Below are 15,310 nucleotides of genomic sequence, written 5' to 3'. Positions count from 1 at the left end.
TATTCACATTCTGCTATGCCTACGTCTCTAAAATCAATATTCCGTGATATAACCGGGTTTACCAATAATCCACCTGGAGAGGTTAATTATGAACTGGATGGGTCCCTCTCATTCTTGGAGGAAAGCCCATCGGACACACCTATCATCTCACAAGCTTTTGAGCGTGCATCAACTGTATGCAAGATGCCTATTACTACTCGGGCTTTGCCGCTCCTTAATTGTCATGAGGTAAGGCTGGGCACCAACAGACAGCATAAAACAGCACACGAAAGAAGACAGACACATCACGGGTGACTATGTTGAAAGCAAATTGCGTGGGTCGGAATGCGTAACTCACGTGATGAGGGCGCGTAGCTAGGTCCGTTCCTCTAGTAGGAATTTAGCCCTATCATCAGGGATTGGCTGTAGCGCGGGATTTGAAAATAGCAAACTAGAAAGCTGGAGAGAGAATGCATTAAAGTGACGGAGCGGAGGCGAAAGATAGGTTATTCTCAGACGAGCCGAGATAGAGCCAGGTATGAAGGGTTGTTGTCTCGTACCCCTGCTTTGCGAAAGGACGGTGCATAACGGGGAGTCCGCGGGTAGTGTATTGCGGGTGCAAATGCTTACGTATTGAATATGTTTTGTTCCTTTCATCAGGTTTGCATGAGAATGAATGTCTCTTGGTCGATTTGTTTTGCTGTTTACAGGCTCTGTGGAGACTCTAGGGGCCCGTGGAAATGCCACATTCTCCCGTCCACTTTCCAGCACCAATCCTTCGGAGGTGGCTGGGACTATTGGAGGCGAGATATCGTGCATTTCAGCAGCAAAAGCTGCTAAAATCACACGTTGTGGAGTTAACATGTGCTCCAGTGGCACGGCAAGCCTTTCTTTAAAGACTGACACTTTTCTAATTCAATAACGTTTTCTTCAACTCTCATTAAACTGGAAAAGTGGTGCTGCAGTTTAAGAAATGCAATGTTTATAAAGGAGTGGGGGGAGTGTGCAGTGGAGTTTAATGGCACCTCAGAGGTGTCGCCTCCAGGGATCGTCTCTCTCAGGACTGAAATCTCTGCACTGGCTCTCAGTGGCTGTGAGGATTAAGTTCTGTGTTGTCTACAAGGCCTTCTGGGGCCTCAATACTTTCAACTCTCTCTTCCTCTTTCCTTCTCGAGCTCTTCGCTCATCCGCCTCCTTTTCCCTCAGGGTCAGTCGCTTCTCCAAGGAACGAGTTGGTGGTAGATCTCTTTCCTCGGCTGCGGCCTCCCTCTGGAACAGCCTCCCTGCCTCTGCAAATTGAGGAGCACCATCTCCAGTACCGGAAGCACCTCAAGACCTTCCTCTTTGCTTCTGCTTTCTCTCTTCCCTGATGAACTCCTGGCTACCCTCTGTTCCCGGGCCCAGGTCCCCTCCCCGCCAGTTGCACCCCCTGGCAAGCCTTGCACTCTGGGGCTTTCTCTGTATCCATACACTCCCCTACCAGCACTTGACACCTGATGTCTGCACTTACCCTTGCACCTGCCACCCGTTGGCCATGCTTCTTATTTACTGTATTTTATTTATTTACTGATTATCCTATGTACTGCCCTCCCTTGCACTTGCACGACTCAATGTCACCTGGCCTAGTAAGATCGTTGTCTGTCTTCCCTCTGTTCCCCTCCTTTGCCTCATCTCACCTTGAAGCACTTGTGTATAGGTGCGTTATAAATGCCATATCATATTTTAACTCCCTTTATTGATGTGCTGTGGGGAGGACAATACACTCGCTGTGGCTGCCCTGCGTTCCCCATGGTGGCTAGGGCTGTTGTCAAGCTGTAAATCAGGCTCATGCAAAACCCGGGGCTTTCAGGCCACTGCACCACATTCTTTCCCTGTCAGAGGGCCTGATTCAGAGGTACGTGTTTACATGGAAAGTGTTGTGTCTCAGCATAAAGACACTTTTCCATGAAGATATGGATTCTGAGCTAATACGGGAGTGGCAGCAATACACGAAGTCCTCCACTCCTGCAAATTTATGGCATGGTAACAGCCTTGCCAACCACCTCGCATGCAAGGACTGTATTCTGAGGCCAAAAGCGCCCTTTTTTACCCCAGCCTAAAGAGGTGTTAATTAACAGTGCCCTGGAGGTGTTGTTGGTGTAGAAAACGGGCAGCATTAATTAGGAAATGTTTGCTTTTCCGTTAAAAAAATGAAATTTTGTATGCAGAGAATGTTTTAAAATTATTAAAATAAAAGACTACAAGATGGCAGACTGCGCGCGTACCAAGCAGACCGTCTAACGCGAGGACTGGCTGAAATGTTTCCTTATCCCATTCAGTGCCACATTTCTACATTACAGAAAGTGCTACTTAGGATCTACAAGCTCGTCACTTTCTGTACTGTAGACATGTGCGTTGTGCTTTTTGCATTTGGGCCGTAGGTGCTCTGTGTATGGTAACCTTGTAGCACTAAATCTACACGTTTTTTATATTTGTTTTCTTGGCTGCTTCGAATCACTCCTCCCGTCATCCTCAGAAGGAATGTGGGTGCTTTTGGGGGGGGGCACATTTCATGTTTCTACATGTTGTTCACCGCAACCTCTGTATCGGTCCCAGAATATGGTGCAGTTAAAGAAATGTTGTTTTTTTTTACTTGGAACAACACATTTCTATTTTTACACAGACCTCTATATTGGGCCCTAGGTTTCCCAGGAGAAGCAGGCGATCTCCGGAACTGCTGCCAAATGTTTTTTGACGGACAGGAAAGCCCACGAGTCACATTATATTTGTGAATCATGATTGTATTTTGGGTGGTGATTAGCAATCAGACCGTGATATTGCTGCTGTTTACAGTGTGTGTCTGGCACTCGAGGCGTAGAAGCATCAACTGTTTGGCCCAGGATAACACACTTACCAGCCCACAATTTAGGGAATTGACAAAATGTTTTCTCTGGTCTAATTGGCAAAAATATGTTCAATGAATTTCATTAAGAATATTCTGTTTTACTTGAGGTGGGCAAATCATAATAAACCAATGTGACAAATCTATGAGCCCCTATAGAAATATGTAAAGCAGATATCTACCAAAAACTCGACAGTAGAGTTACAGGTGGTTTAGTAGGCTCAGTTACCACCATACTCAGGACGCGGCAGCATATTCAGTGAACATTCAACCTACAAATAAGTACATTATTTTGAGAGCTTTATGGATCTAGTGTCGCCACAACTGAACAGCCCCTCAAAAGCCAACCTATTGTAAAAAAATGTAAAGCAGGGTGGCAGTGGCAGTGGTAGTGAAGGGTGGGTTGTCGGGTAAAAAAAAAACTCCCTTTAATATTCAGTTTGCAAGATAGCTCACTGAACAGAATGGTCTTTAACACCATTGGTGTCTCATAGGATACACAGGTTCGAATCCAGTGAAGGGATTATTTCCTGTCCCCCATAAAATATTTGCCAGGAATCCTATAGATCGCCCGCTGTCTTGTGGAGAACCTAGTCTCCAGGTCAGTCCTGGAGGTTATGTAGCTCTGTTAACAAGACCCCGTAATACTATTGTCTTTCAAAGTGAGTCTGCTAGTTAACCATCTCTCCCTCATGTTTCTTCAGCCCCTCTTCTAGGTTCTGCAGAAGGTTGTACCCTTGCTCATGCTAGTCTTCCTAGGAGACTGTGGTCAGGTGACCCAAGGCAGTGACACAATATCGCTTGGATAAGCAATTGGTACTTTCAAACTACTATGTTGGTGATTCAGCGCTGTACAAATGCATACTAACATAAATTACAGATCTAAAAAGGGATCTGAGTATTTATGCATTGTGGGAAACTTTCAGAGGGTGTGGGCTAACTGTGAACCAATGAGTCTTTGAAGATTTGCCACAAAGAGGAGAAAGGGTCTGAGGAAGTCAGATCACAAAAGAAACTGTGCCATCTTCTTTGTTGCTCTCATCTACTGGAGAAATGCTTCTTGGCATACTTTTATTTATATGATCTTTCTCTCCACATATAGATGATCGAGGAAGCACTACAAGGATTACTGAGCGGTGCACAGTTGCTTGGATCCTAGTTGTTTTCAACTTTGCCTGCCAAACAATTAGGGAACTCGGCACAAAGCTTGGCGTATAAATAAGGAGGGGCTTAAGGAGTGCTTTATAACCCTGGCTGAGCAGGACACCATAGAAAGAACGTTGTGTTTTGTATGAAAGGAAACAAAAGTTATGGTCCGGCTACAGTTGTCGTAGTTAAAACCCCAGGATAAAGCCTGGAAATTATTTGTCTTGTTTATAAAGGATCCGTGTTAAGTTTGGTTCCTGGCAAAGCATGACACTGAAACAAAATACACCAATGAATAGGTTCAAGGGTACTCGTACACGAAGGGCTCCCACAATTGGTTTGAAAAAACGACTCTTCGAAATTGTTATCATAGAGAAAGATCTCTAGAGGATTTTTTATGTTGTAATTGCATGAGTCAAAAACCCAACAACACAATTTACAGAGAGAGAATAGACATCATCAATGGTTTGTTCTCCTTTACAAACCAAAGAGGCTGCAAGCCTCTGGGGGAGGGGGTCCAGCAACTGCCCCCCATGTTTCCAGTATGCAGTCACTTAAGCACAGCAAATGGTCTCCATTTTCGTTCTGGGCCAAAATATGCACTCTGCAGTGCTCAGATTTTTTTTTTAAAAAAAAAAAGCTGTATCCCTTTACTGTAATGCTCCCTGCTGGGTGCCTGCCTGCCTTGTGATATTTGGCAGCTATTAACCTCCTTGCACTGTTTTCGCTCTCAGCAGGGGTGCCGGGGGACACAAATCTTCAGCCAGGCCTGTTTGCACATAAAAGCCTGCTTGCAGAAGCCCTTTTGAAAAGCCTGCTGCTTGCAGAAGGCCTTTGTTGTTACTGTGGGGCTTGGGTGTTAGAAAGTGGCTGGAAATAATATTCCTCCCACCCAGCCACTTGGCTAACACCCAGCCCTGCATTTAGGGACTGCATCAGGGCCTTTCTATCCTTGCAAATGAGAGGCCTCGAGCCCCCATGTTTCTAGTCTGTAAAGCACAGCAAAAAAAGTCACGATTTTCGTTCTGGGGCTTTTAATATGCGCTTTTCAGTGCTCAAGTTATGGCCAGTGTAAAGCTTCCTACTGGCTCTGGCTGCCTGCCTCATGATAAATTCGGCAGCTAACCTCCATGCACCACTGCAGACTCTGACCGGCCTATAGGGCAAGAGGCCCGTGGCTTAACCAAAAACGCAAAATGCTTGTGTGGGCCTGTTTTTTGGGTTAAAGTGGCCCACCTTTTTTGCCAATGTGGGCCAGTTTGAGTTGCTTACTCAATGTGGCTAATAGGTTTGACCAGTGTTGCTGAATAAGTATTTTCTAAAATGTACAATTTGCATCACATTTTATCGGAAACCTCCCCCTTGGGTTATTCAAATAGCGTCACAAAAAGAATTAACTCCCATCTGCAACTGTGGAGCACTTTTCCGTTGGTGCCCGAGACAATTGTATGCCCCAGTCTGACTGTGCACCACTGTTTCCGTCCTCGGCAGCACAGGCACTCATCTTCAGCCGGGCCTGTTGCTGCTCAAAGAAGCCTTTTTCAAAGCAAAAGGCCTTCTTGCAGCAGGCTGCGTTATTGCTGGAAGTGCTGGTTTTAGTGAGTGGCTGGCAATAATAGTTCCCCACTCTCCCCCCCCGAACGGGCAGGAGAAATATTGTCAGCCACTTGCTAACACCCAGCACCACATTTGCTGCAAAAGGGCCTGGCTCCCCAACCCAAATCTCCCCTAAGCACACCTACACCTTTGAACCAAGAGTGAGAGGGGGGCTGAGATCCACCTCTTGCGTGATGACGCCTCATCCGGGCTCGGCATAACATTGATGCATATTTTTAGCCAGCCCGGGTGCTTCTGCCTCGCCTGCTGTGTTGGGCACTATTTATTTAAAACTTTTTTTTTTGTAGTGTAGAAATCATATCGCAGTTGGTGCGAAATGATTGATTAAATATACAGCAAATCAGCAGTATTATATCGCAAATTGCGATGCCGCTTATTACATGCCTTGCCTCTCAATTACAACATACGTGGGTACCCCACAGGGCACAGGCAGCGGATCTCCCAAAACACAGTACACCATACACTTCTACCATAAACAAAACTCTGCCCCCAAATATGTTAACCATTCCAATTGCAGTTTACTGTCTGCCCACCATAACATTTGCACCATTTCCAGCACGGCAGGGTACTCGGTTAACCAACACCACACTGAGAAAGCACTCAAAGTATTCTGGGTGTCGACACCCGACGCCTGTGCTGAATAAGCACACTCCACAGCTTCAACAACTTCAATTCGGGAAGTCGAGCACAAACAAGCCTCATCATTACACTCGCACCAGACAATGCAGAATACATTATTTGAGACAAACTAAGCACAAAGATAAACTTCCCTTACTTTTTTACGTAAGAACTGAAGTTATGCGATCGAAACACAATCCTCCTTCAGAGGAAAGGACCCTAGTACGTAAGTTAACATGCCGCCATCTTGGTTGTCGTGGCACCCTCTGTCGACTGTGCGCCACAAAGGTGTCTAAATGTACGTACACGCACTGCATTTGGTTGTCGTGGCAACCTCCATCAATTTCGAAGGCTTATGCGCTGCAAACTTGTTTTCACAGAATGGACAATCAGTAGAATAATAGGTTTGGCAGCCTCTTGTGAATTTGGCAGAACTCTGAATGAAAGACTGTGACCAATTTATGAGTGCAGTGAGTAAGAGGTGTGGGAGGCTTTGTGGTCCAAAAGTAATCCGACAATTGATGAAGCACTCAGAGTAGCAAAGGAGGTAGAACACGCACATAAATGTCTGAAGGAGCTAGAGAAAAGAACTGAGGATGTTATGGAACTCTCGGCAGTACAATCCAAAAGAACTGACTAGAAGAAACAGAACATGAGAAAGAATGGAGGCAAAAAGAGAATTGGAAAACACAAAGAAGGAAGGGAAGCTGACAGGAGAGATGAGAGGAAGACATGTTTTTGTTGTGACAGTCAATTTCATCTTGCGAGTAGTGACAAATGCCCATCTGTCAAGGCTGTATGCAAGAGATGTAACAGGAGAGAACCCGTTTTACATCTTGTTGCAGAACCAGGGCTGAGAATGTTGAGTTGTGTGAAAATTTGGATGAATGTACATGCCTTGTGTAGAATACAATGATGTTATCACCATGATGGATGATGCTGACGTTGAGAAACCAATGTCCTCCATCAAAATTGAAGGAGTAGGTTTTAGTATGGTGATTGATTCTCGGGCAAAGTATACTTACTTGCCAATTACAAGGAAAGTTTTTCCTCGATTCTGTGGACTTCAATTCAGTTGCATATGGAGGGGAAAGGATGGAGCTTGAGGATTGGTTTTGGGTGATTATGAAATTTAAGGACAGGTCTGCCAAGGGGAAGTTTATGTTTCAAAGAAAGATAATAATTCACTTCTTTGTTGGTCATACCAGAGACGATTGAAGCTAAACCCTTATGCTGTTGAGGCGGTTTACGCAATAGAAAGTGTGAACACATTGTAGCAGCACAATGTCTTTCGTGGAGAGTTTGGTAATCTGAAGGGTTTCGTGCACAGAATTGGAGTGAAGGCTAATTCAGTCCCGGTTGTACAAAAACTGAGGGCTTTGCCATTGGCTGTTGGAGCTGTTGTAAAGGAGGAACTGGAAATAATGGAAATGCTGAACTGGAAATAATGGAAATGCTAGGGGTAATTGAGGCATTGGAGTAGGTTTTTACTTTGCTGGGAGTGCATAAACCTAACAAAGTTAAGGCTCTGTATTGATCTTGGGTCTGTGAATTGATGTGATACCAGACAGGCATCCTTTACCCAATATATCTAAAGTGTTAGTAACTATCAAAAGGGCGAAAGTTAGGACTACCTTCGATTTGGAGTCTGCGTATCACATGATCTTTCTACACCCTTCTTCCAGAAATGTTAACAGCATTCATTACTCCAGAGGGCCTGTTTCAATGTAGCTGCATGCCCTCCGGTTTAGTGTCCCCTGCAGCTGTTTTTCAGCGCTTTATGTACCAACCTTTCCATGACAAAGGAGTCCTGTGCTTTCAAGATGACGATTTAGTCTATGCTGGAGAAAAGTGCTGGACTTATTCATGAATGCAGGTTTAACTTTGAGCAAGGACAAATTGAAGTTTAGCAAACCAGTTATTCCATACTTGGCCCACAAAATCTCTGAACAAGGTATTGGACTGAAAATGGATTTGGTAAACAATATTGTGAATTTCCCCAGTCCAACAGACAAGGAGAAGATCGTTTCTTTCCTTGCCATGGCTGAATAGGGTGCCAAATGTATTCCAGTGATGGTGAGCAAGTCACATGAGAAGTTTGGTTAAGAAAGACGTCCAGTTTCAGTGAAGTTGCAAAATGTGTACAAACATTTCAGGAGTTAAAATTGGCCTACGCAAAAGCTTCCACGTTGAGCAGTTTTGATCCAAAGCAGTAGAAGTGTGCTGACAACAGATGCCAGCAATCACGGTTTAAGCGCTGTGCTCGCTCAGAAGTGTGAGGGGAGGTGAGAGTGTACGGTTGCTTTTGCATCTAGGGTGTTGAGTGCGGAAAATAACTATTCCCCAACTGAAAAAGTTACTAGCGATAGTGGGCAATTGAAAAGTTTTATTTTCTGTGGGGTGTGAAATTTATAGTGAGATCTGATCACAAACCTTTGAAGGAGATTCTCACCACGAAGGCCTTGGATAAGGTGTCATTCAGAATCTGCAAGTGGATTGCAGGTTTGCAAAAATACAACTGGGAGATGGAGTATCTTCCGGGTGTAAAGAACAAGGCAGCGTACAGTATTTTTCAAGGTTGACGAATGCGATAGACGATGAGTGATGACGGTGATGAGGAAGATCAAGTTTTGAGTGTCCTCCAAGAGGTGGCAATGGAGAGTGAGTGTCGCGAAGCCATGTTAACTGATGCAGTGATGATTAATTTCAAAGAAAGGCTTGAAGGTGGTGTGAAGAGTAACCAAATTAAATGTTTGGTCCCGGATGCAATCATATGTGTTTTTGATGAGCTTCTAATAAAAGATGGTTTGGTACTGAGCGGAGATGTTCGGGAAAGAACTTTCGAGGTGGCACACGAAGGACATCGGGGCATGTCCAAAACAAAGCAGCTAATAAGACAGGATAATTGGTGGCTGGGAGTACACGGAGTGTGAAAGCACTGCCAAAGGTTGTGTTGCAAGGGTAGAGCCCATGACGCTCATGTCCATTCCTTCTATCCCTTGGGAACGAGTAGGTTTAGATATTATAGGACCTGTGAGATGTCATTGTTTATTGTATCGTATTAATAGACATGCTCTCACATTGGGCAGACATTGCTTGGGTGCAAATATCTGTACCAAAGACATTACATTTCTTGATGAGATTTTCATGAGGCAATGTTATCCCATTACTATTGTAACATCATGGCGCTCAGGTCATTTCTGAGGAAATGGCAGTGTTTTTGAAAAACAATGGCTTGGAACACAAAACCAGTTCCATATATCATCCCGAAACTAATGGAATGGTCAAGATTTAATGGGGTTATCAAGGATAGCATAAAGTCTGCCATTTCAGAAGGTGGTGACTGGAAGAAGGCTGCTAAGGACACGGTTGTGGCTTATGAGTTTACCCCTCATGCCACCACTGGCGTATCCCCCTTTGAAGTTTTAAGGTGGGAGGAACCCAAATTCCAGGGTTTGTCCAGCTTTGTTAGGTAGAGCATGCTTGAAAAATATTGATTTTGAATGTGATCAAGGGCAAGAAGCATGTTAATAATGAGGCTTATTTTGATGTCAGAAATGCCACGAAGGACTGTATGGTCAAGAGAGGGGATTGGGTACGAGTAACTCCCTCGCATTAGGTTGGAAGGAGCTACAAGCTGGCCTAAGCTAATGGAGGTCATTAAAAGATTCCATGGTGCGGTAAAGTAAGTGGATGGGAGAGTCTGGAATGTCAAGTGTCTGGTAAAACCTGCAGAATTGCAGATCAGGAGAGGAGTGAGTTCCGAGATCCTTTGTGAAAGGAAGACTACCGTTGTGCAAAATTGCGATGTCCACAAAAAGGTATTGGTCAAGATGCTTGGTCCACAAAGAAAAGGCTCAGGGAGAACTTAGTACTCGCCCAGTACGGTGTTGTGGAAGTGTTGAATAAGACTACATTTATTTTAACATGCACCATGTTTCAATGTACAGCATTCCATGTGTACACTGTTTCTTTGTATTTTCTCCAACTTTGTTTTTAGTACTGGTTGTTGTATATAGTTTGCTCCCTATTCATTTGCATTCTCCCCTACCTGTTTTTCATTTGTGCTATATACAGTTGCTTTTGTTTCTGTAGAGCGTTCCTTTAATTAACCATTTTAGGTTTTTGTTTTTACATTGTAAAAAAAAAAGGGAGCAGTGTACCATTGTGGAATGTTAAGGTAAGAATGTGGGGATTGTTGAGCAGAATGCAGAATAAGAAGGTGATGTATAATCCTTGGTCAGCTGAGAAGGAGCCTTGGAAGTATCTGGTTGGGTTTACTTGTAATGTACTAATAAAGAAGATGTATCTGCTTACCTGAATCTCAGATTCCCCCCCCCCCTACGTGTTTCTGCTTTTGATGACGTAGCTGATGCAGAAGGTGGAGCACCCCTGAGACTGGGTAGGTGGGGAGTAGGGATGCTGTATATTTCTACTGGCGCCTTGGTAGTGTACCCTGCCACACTTTGTCTTGTGATGTTTAAATCCTTTGCATTGCTTGAGGCCGACTATTATTATTCATGATGCCAGGTGGATGGATGCAGCTTGTGGTACCACAATTTTACCCCAGCCCCTTTATATCAGTAACAGTTGCCAATTGGCGGCTTGTGGCATAACCTTTGTTAGGAGAACTGGCAATGAGTCTTGGGGATATGCAATAGTTTTCTCTAATCTCACACTGATAAAGTAGGTGGCTGATACTAGGTGATAAATGGTGATGTGCATAGTTAACTGGTATGCACGTGTATATCCCTTTAGGTGGTTTCTGATTTCTCCAGTGCTCATGTCCAATCCATAAAAAGGAACGTTCTTGAAGGCCAAACACCTTACTACCAACTCCTATTGGGCAGATATTTGATCCAAGTACCTGCTTTGCAGAGACTGTTCTCATCCCAGGTTCAGCACTTAACTAAAGTGTGTGATCTGGGCAATTTTTATTTTCTTTTTTTACAGTTTAATTTTTGGCAAAATTCGAAGTCCTAACTAGTGATTCAGTTCAGTCTGGGTTACTCAAATCGGCTCACTCATGGTATTCTATATTCATGAACTCCTCAAATTGGATTACACCATAAACAATGTTTTACAAACCGATTATATCAAATACAATTTGTCAACTAGCCAGCCCTAAGAAAATGTGTCATTTATAAACAAATACTTAGACGTTTTATATCATATTAAAATGTAATAACTCAATAATTCATTTAGGACATAAAACTTGTTATAAAACCAATTCACCAAGACTGTACAACCAGTATGAGTCGCCATCCATAAATCTAATTCTTTTCACCATCTTGCTGAAAAATAAAGTGCACTGTGTAGTTACAGCTTCATAGTAAACCAATATATGCTTCATTGTTACCAGTTCTGTCTTGTCCCTGCAAAAACGACATGGGACTTCCTCCTCAGAAATCATGGAGCCTTGCAGTAGAATTTCCCTCGTGAGGAATACATGTCTTCTAAATCATCAAAAGTCCTGTCTAATAATGATTTGGGAATGCATTCAGGTAGGGGGCACAACTCATCTGCACCCCCAATTGCTTATGCTCCCAATTCAGATGTTGCGTAGATGGGAACTCATGTAATTTACTTATAGTGGAGACCCAATGCCACTGCTAAAGGGATCGCTTTACCTGTTCAGAACATTCTCCAACTTTGTACTTATTTCCACAAGGATCGAGTCACATACATTTTCCAATGCCGCCAAGGTACCTTTTTTTTTATTTTTTATTTTTTTTTATGCAGCCCCTTAAACAGTTATTCATACAAAGTATTACCTGCAGAATTTAATATACTTCTATACAGAGTTAAAAGCCTGCAGAGAACCAAGTCCCAATTCAAAGTGAATTGCTGCAAAACTCTTAAAACCATGCATCAATCTGTCCTCTCAAAGAAGCTCAAAACCTCTGGGCAGAGAAGCTCCGCCCCATTCACCAGTTTTGGAGCAAGGTTCCCCTCATATTCAGTGAAGGCTTGTTTGGCCATACTGTCGGTTGATTTTTATCATTTGATTGCACAATACCACAGCCTTCTGTTTTCACTGCAGGTCCATAAATAACTTATGAGTATTACTACAAATAGCACAGCCCAAATGCACCAAGTTGTGAACCGGTGTCGAGTTAGCCTTCTCCAACCTCCATCAGAACCTTCCTTTTCTTGGTAAACTGGATAACCTTAGTCTTTGCGAGTACTACTAAAGAAGTAGCCTCTGCAAATTTCAAGAAAGCACTTAAAAGCCTGTGTATGCCAATTGGGGTACAATCAAATGAAAGCGAAACAGCATAAGCTATCTAGGTAATGCCAAACTGGTCAATTCTTGGAGGGGAAATGTATACAGGATCTAAATATTCATACACATCTGAAACATATAAATTAGAGAGGCAGGGGACAAAATGCACCCTGCCTCAAAACAGAACGAGTCTCTATCTTCCTGGAAGTCTGTCCACATTGGTCCAATCCAACCTGGACTGCGCTATTCTTGTGAAACCCAATAATCTTTTTCAATAGCCCATCAGGAATTTTCCTTTTGACTTGTTTAGACCGAAGGAGATGACGGTCTACTCTTTCAAACTTGGCAGGCAGGTAGAATGACAACACGAATACCGAGTTGTAATTACCAGACCAAGCAGGGTCTGAAGTTATTACATTAAGATTCATGCTTTTCTACAACCGGTCTGACGTTTATTCAGCCTACTACCCCAAGATTCCAAGTGTGTTAATAAGAGGGATGCAAAGACCTCACCATCTGCATCCAAGATGGTAATAGGGCGGTCATTCTTTGGGTCGGTGTTCAAACCTCTCTTAAACACAGTTATTACATGGGCAGTACTCTGGGTATCGTTTCACACCATAAAATTTCCCTTAACAGGATAGATGAAACTAAGGACCGCAAAACCGGGTCCTTCTTGAATAGTTTATTGGTGAAATGATTAGGGTCGTGTGCCCTGGAGTCCCTTGCTTTACGAATGACTTCCATAACCATTTTCTGGTCTTTCTCCAACTGATTAGTGCCTAACTCGCCACAATTAACCCAGTGCTCCACAGATGTACTTTCACTAGAATATAGAGCTGAGACACGATCCACCCAATTCGCCTCTGAAACTGCATTTATCTGGGTGGTTGCTTGCCCATGATCAGGCCTATTGTTTCCCAAAACGCCCCCATATTTGTGTCCTGCAATATTGCCAGCATAAATTCAGCATCCCGTTGTAAAATGTGTGCACGGCAGCTCTTTTTTAATATCGCTTCTTAACCTTCTTTTTTAACCCAATGAAATTCTCCCTAGCAAAGTCCTATTTATCAATAAACCGTACCTCCATCTGTTTTCTGTTTTCGCCAGTGCAAGTCTTTTATTGTAGGCATGCACAGGAGCTGCATTGTTTTTACGGGCCGGTTGGCCACGAGAGTTGCACGAAAAAACGCAATATTGTTCCACATATAGTCATTGTATCAGTGACCGTTTACATTGCACATCAGAAGTGTATTTCTCTTGGCTTGCTTGTTGCAACATCCGAGGCTCCCTTGGAGTCTCAAAAACTGATGTCCCTACCAGTGAAATTCTAGAACCATATTGAGGTCCCACTACCTGGCAGTACACATTACCCTTATGTTTCATCTAGACTGTAAACACCAGGATTCGCAATATTGGATGTTGATGCCTTGATGGAGCCGAAGTGGTGGCATGTACAAACGCTGCAGCCTCGCATACCCGAGTAGCACAACCGTTCACATGCACTCGGGCCACCACCTTTCCCATTCCTGCACACATCCCAGCCAGCACCTCCTCCATCTTTCAGGTGCATACAAACGCAAGGCTTTCGCACACAAGGGCCCACAGTCTGAGCGGAGCAACGTAGCTGCATAGCACATAACTCAACCGATGAGGATCTCGCAAGGACACTTAATAATAAAATAAACAATTTCTAAATTGCATGGGTTTCTGTGACGATAATGAGAAATGTCTAGATCGGGACATATGGAGGGGCATACAGGTTGAAAGGTAGATGGAATAGAAACGTGGAGACAGGAACACATGGGAACAAGTTTATATGGGGAAGAGGGGAACAGGTCTTGAGAGACAAATCAAAAGGGCTGTCGAGGGTAGAGGAGGGGACGAAAGGAAAGCAAAAGCCTGAGTGAAAATGTCACGATGGAGAAAAGAGCAAGGCAATCGAGGAGTGGAGAAAGACTGAGGGGGAAATGGCACAGGGAGAAAGCTAAAACATGGGCACAGGTCTATAACTCTGCTTTTTAATTTTTAGGCCCAAACCTAGCATGGGCAAGATGTGGGCAGGCCCAGCATGGGGGGGGGGGGCTCCTCGTCAGCAGCAGATGGCTGTTTGTGCTGGTCCTGCAAGCAGCCTCTTGCTTCCTAGCAACGTGGAACTTCAATTACAAGCAAGGAACTGGCAACCTGCACTCTGTTCTCTAGTTCACTACCGTCAATGTGCTCATTTACTGAGTTTAGAGCCCGGAATGGGTGCTGTTGAAACCAAGTTGCAGCCCTGCTTGATCAGGCAGAGCTTTCCTCCCTTTCTCCTTGTGGTGACCTTCCGACTCTGCACACATTGAACAAGCATTGGTGTGTGGCAGACATCCTGGCAACCAGACACAGAATAAATGCAACCCCCTAGGAAGAAAAAAAAGCTCATCACCTTCAGGCCTTGCAAATTGTTAAAAATCCCACTAGACTTGTAGGGCTAGTTCCTTAGTTTACATAATCGACCCAAGAAAAAATGCATTCGCCCCCAAAGGGACTGGAATGCACAGTGAAACTCGCATTTGCCATTTACTGCAGTTAATGGAAAATACATTTCGAACATCCCCATACTCTCTAGCAAGGGCCAGTATCGTGCAAATGGCCCTGACCTTTTGCAAGGATAGCGTTTATTTGTTTATTTTTTTTGTTTTTCTTCCAAAAAAAAAAAACCAATGCCAGCAGAGGGTTTCGAACCCTGCTGCCACGTAGTTAAAGGCGTTTTAAGGAACCACCACATCACTCATGACGCAAACAGTAGACCATATCATCTCCTCGTTCTCATGGCTGGGGCCCCTATGTACAAAATGGCAGCC

General features: G+C 43.9%; 1 protein-coding gene across 1 annotated transcript in view; it reads left to right on the top strand.

The window, feature by feature from the left end:
* The first annotated feature begins 280 nt into the window (after positions 1–280).
* The window catches only part of CDCA3 (cell division cycle associated 3), a 42,114-nt gene continuing 27,084 nt past the window's right edge, over positions 281–15,310 (top strand). The window contains exon 1 of the mRNA XM_069650635.1: positions 281–515. The gene's annotated coding sequence lies outside the window, so the exon portion shown is untranslated. The remainder of the gene's footprint in view (positions 516–15,310) is intronic.

The sequence above is a fragment of the Ambystoma mexicanum genome, chromosome 3p (genome assembly GCF_040938575.1).
Source record: "Ambystoma mexicanum isolate Mex_15411 chromosome 3p, UKY_AmexF1_1, whole genome shotgun sequence".
Lineage (NCBI taxonomy): Eukaryota > Metazoa > Chordata > Amphibia > Caudata > Ambystomatidae > Ambystoma > Ambystoma mexicanum.
This window is presented reverse-complemented; position numbering and strand designations above follow the sequence as displayed.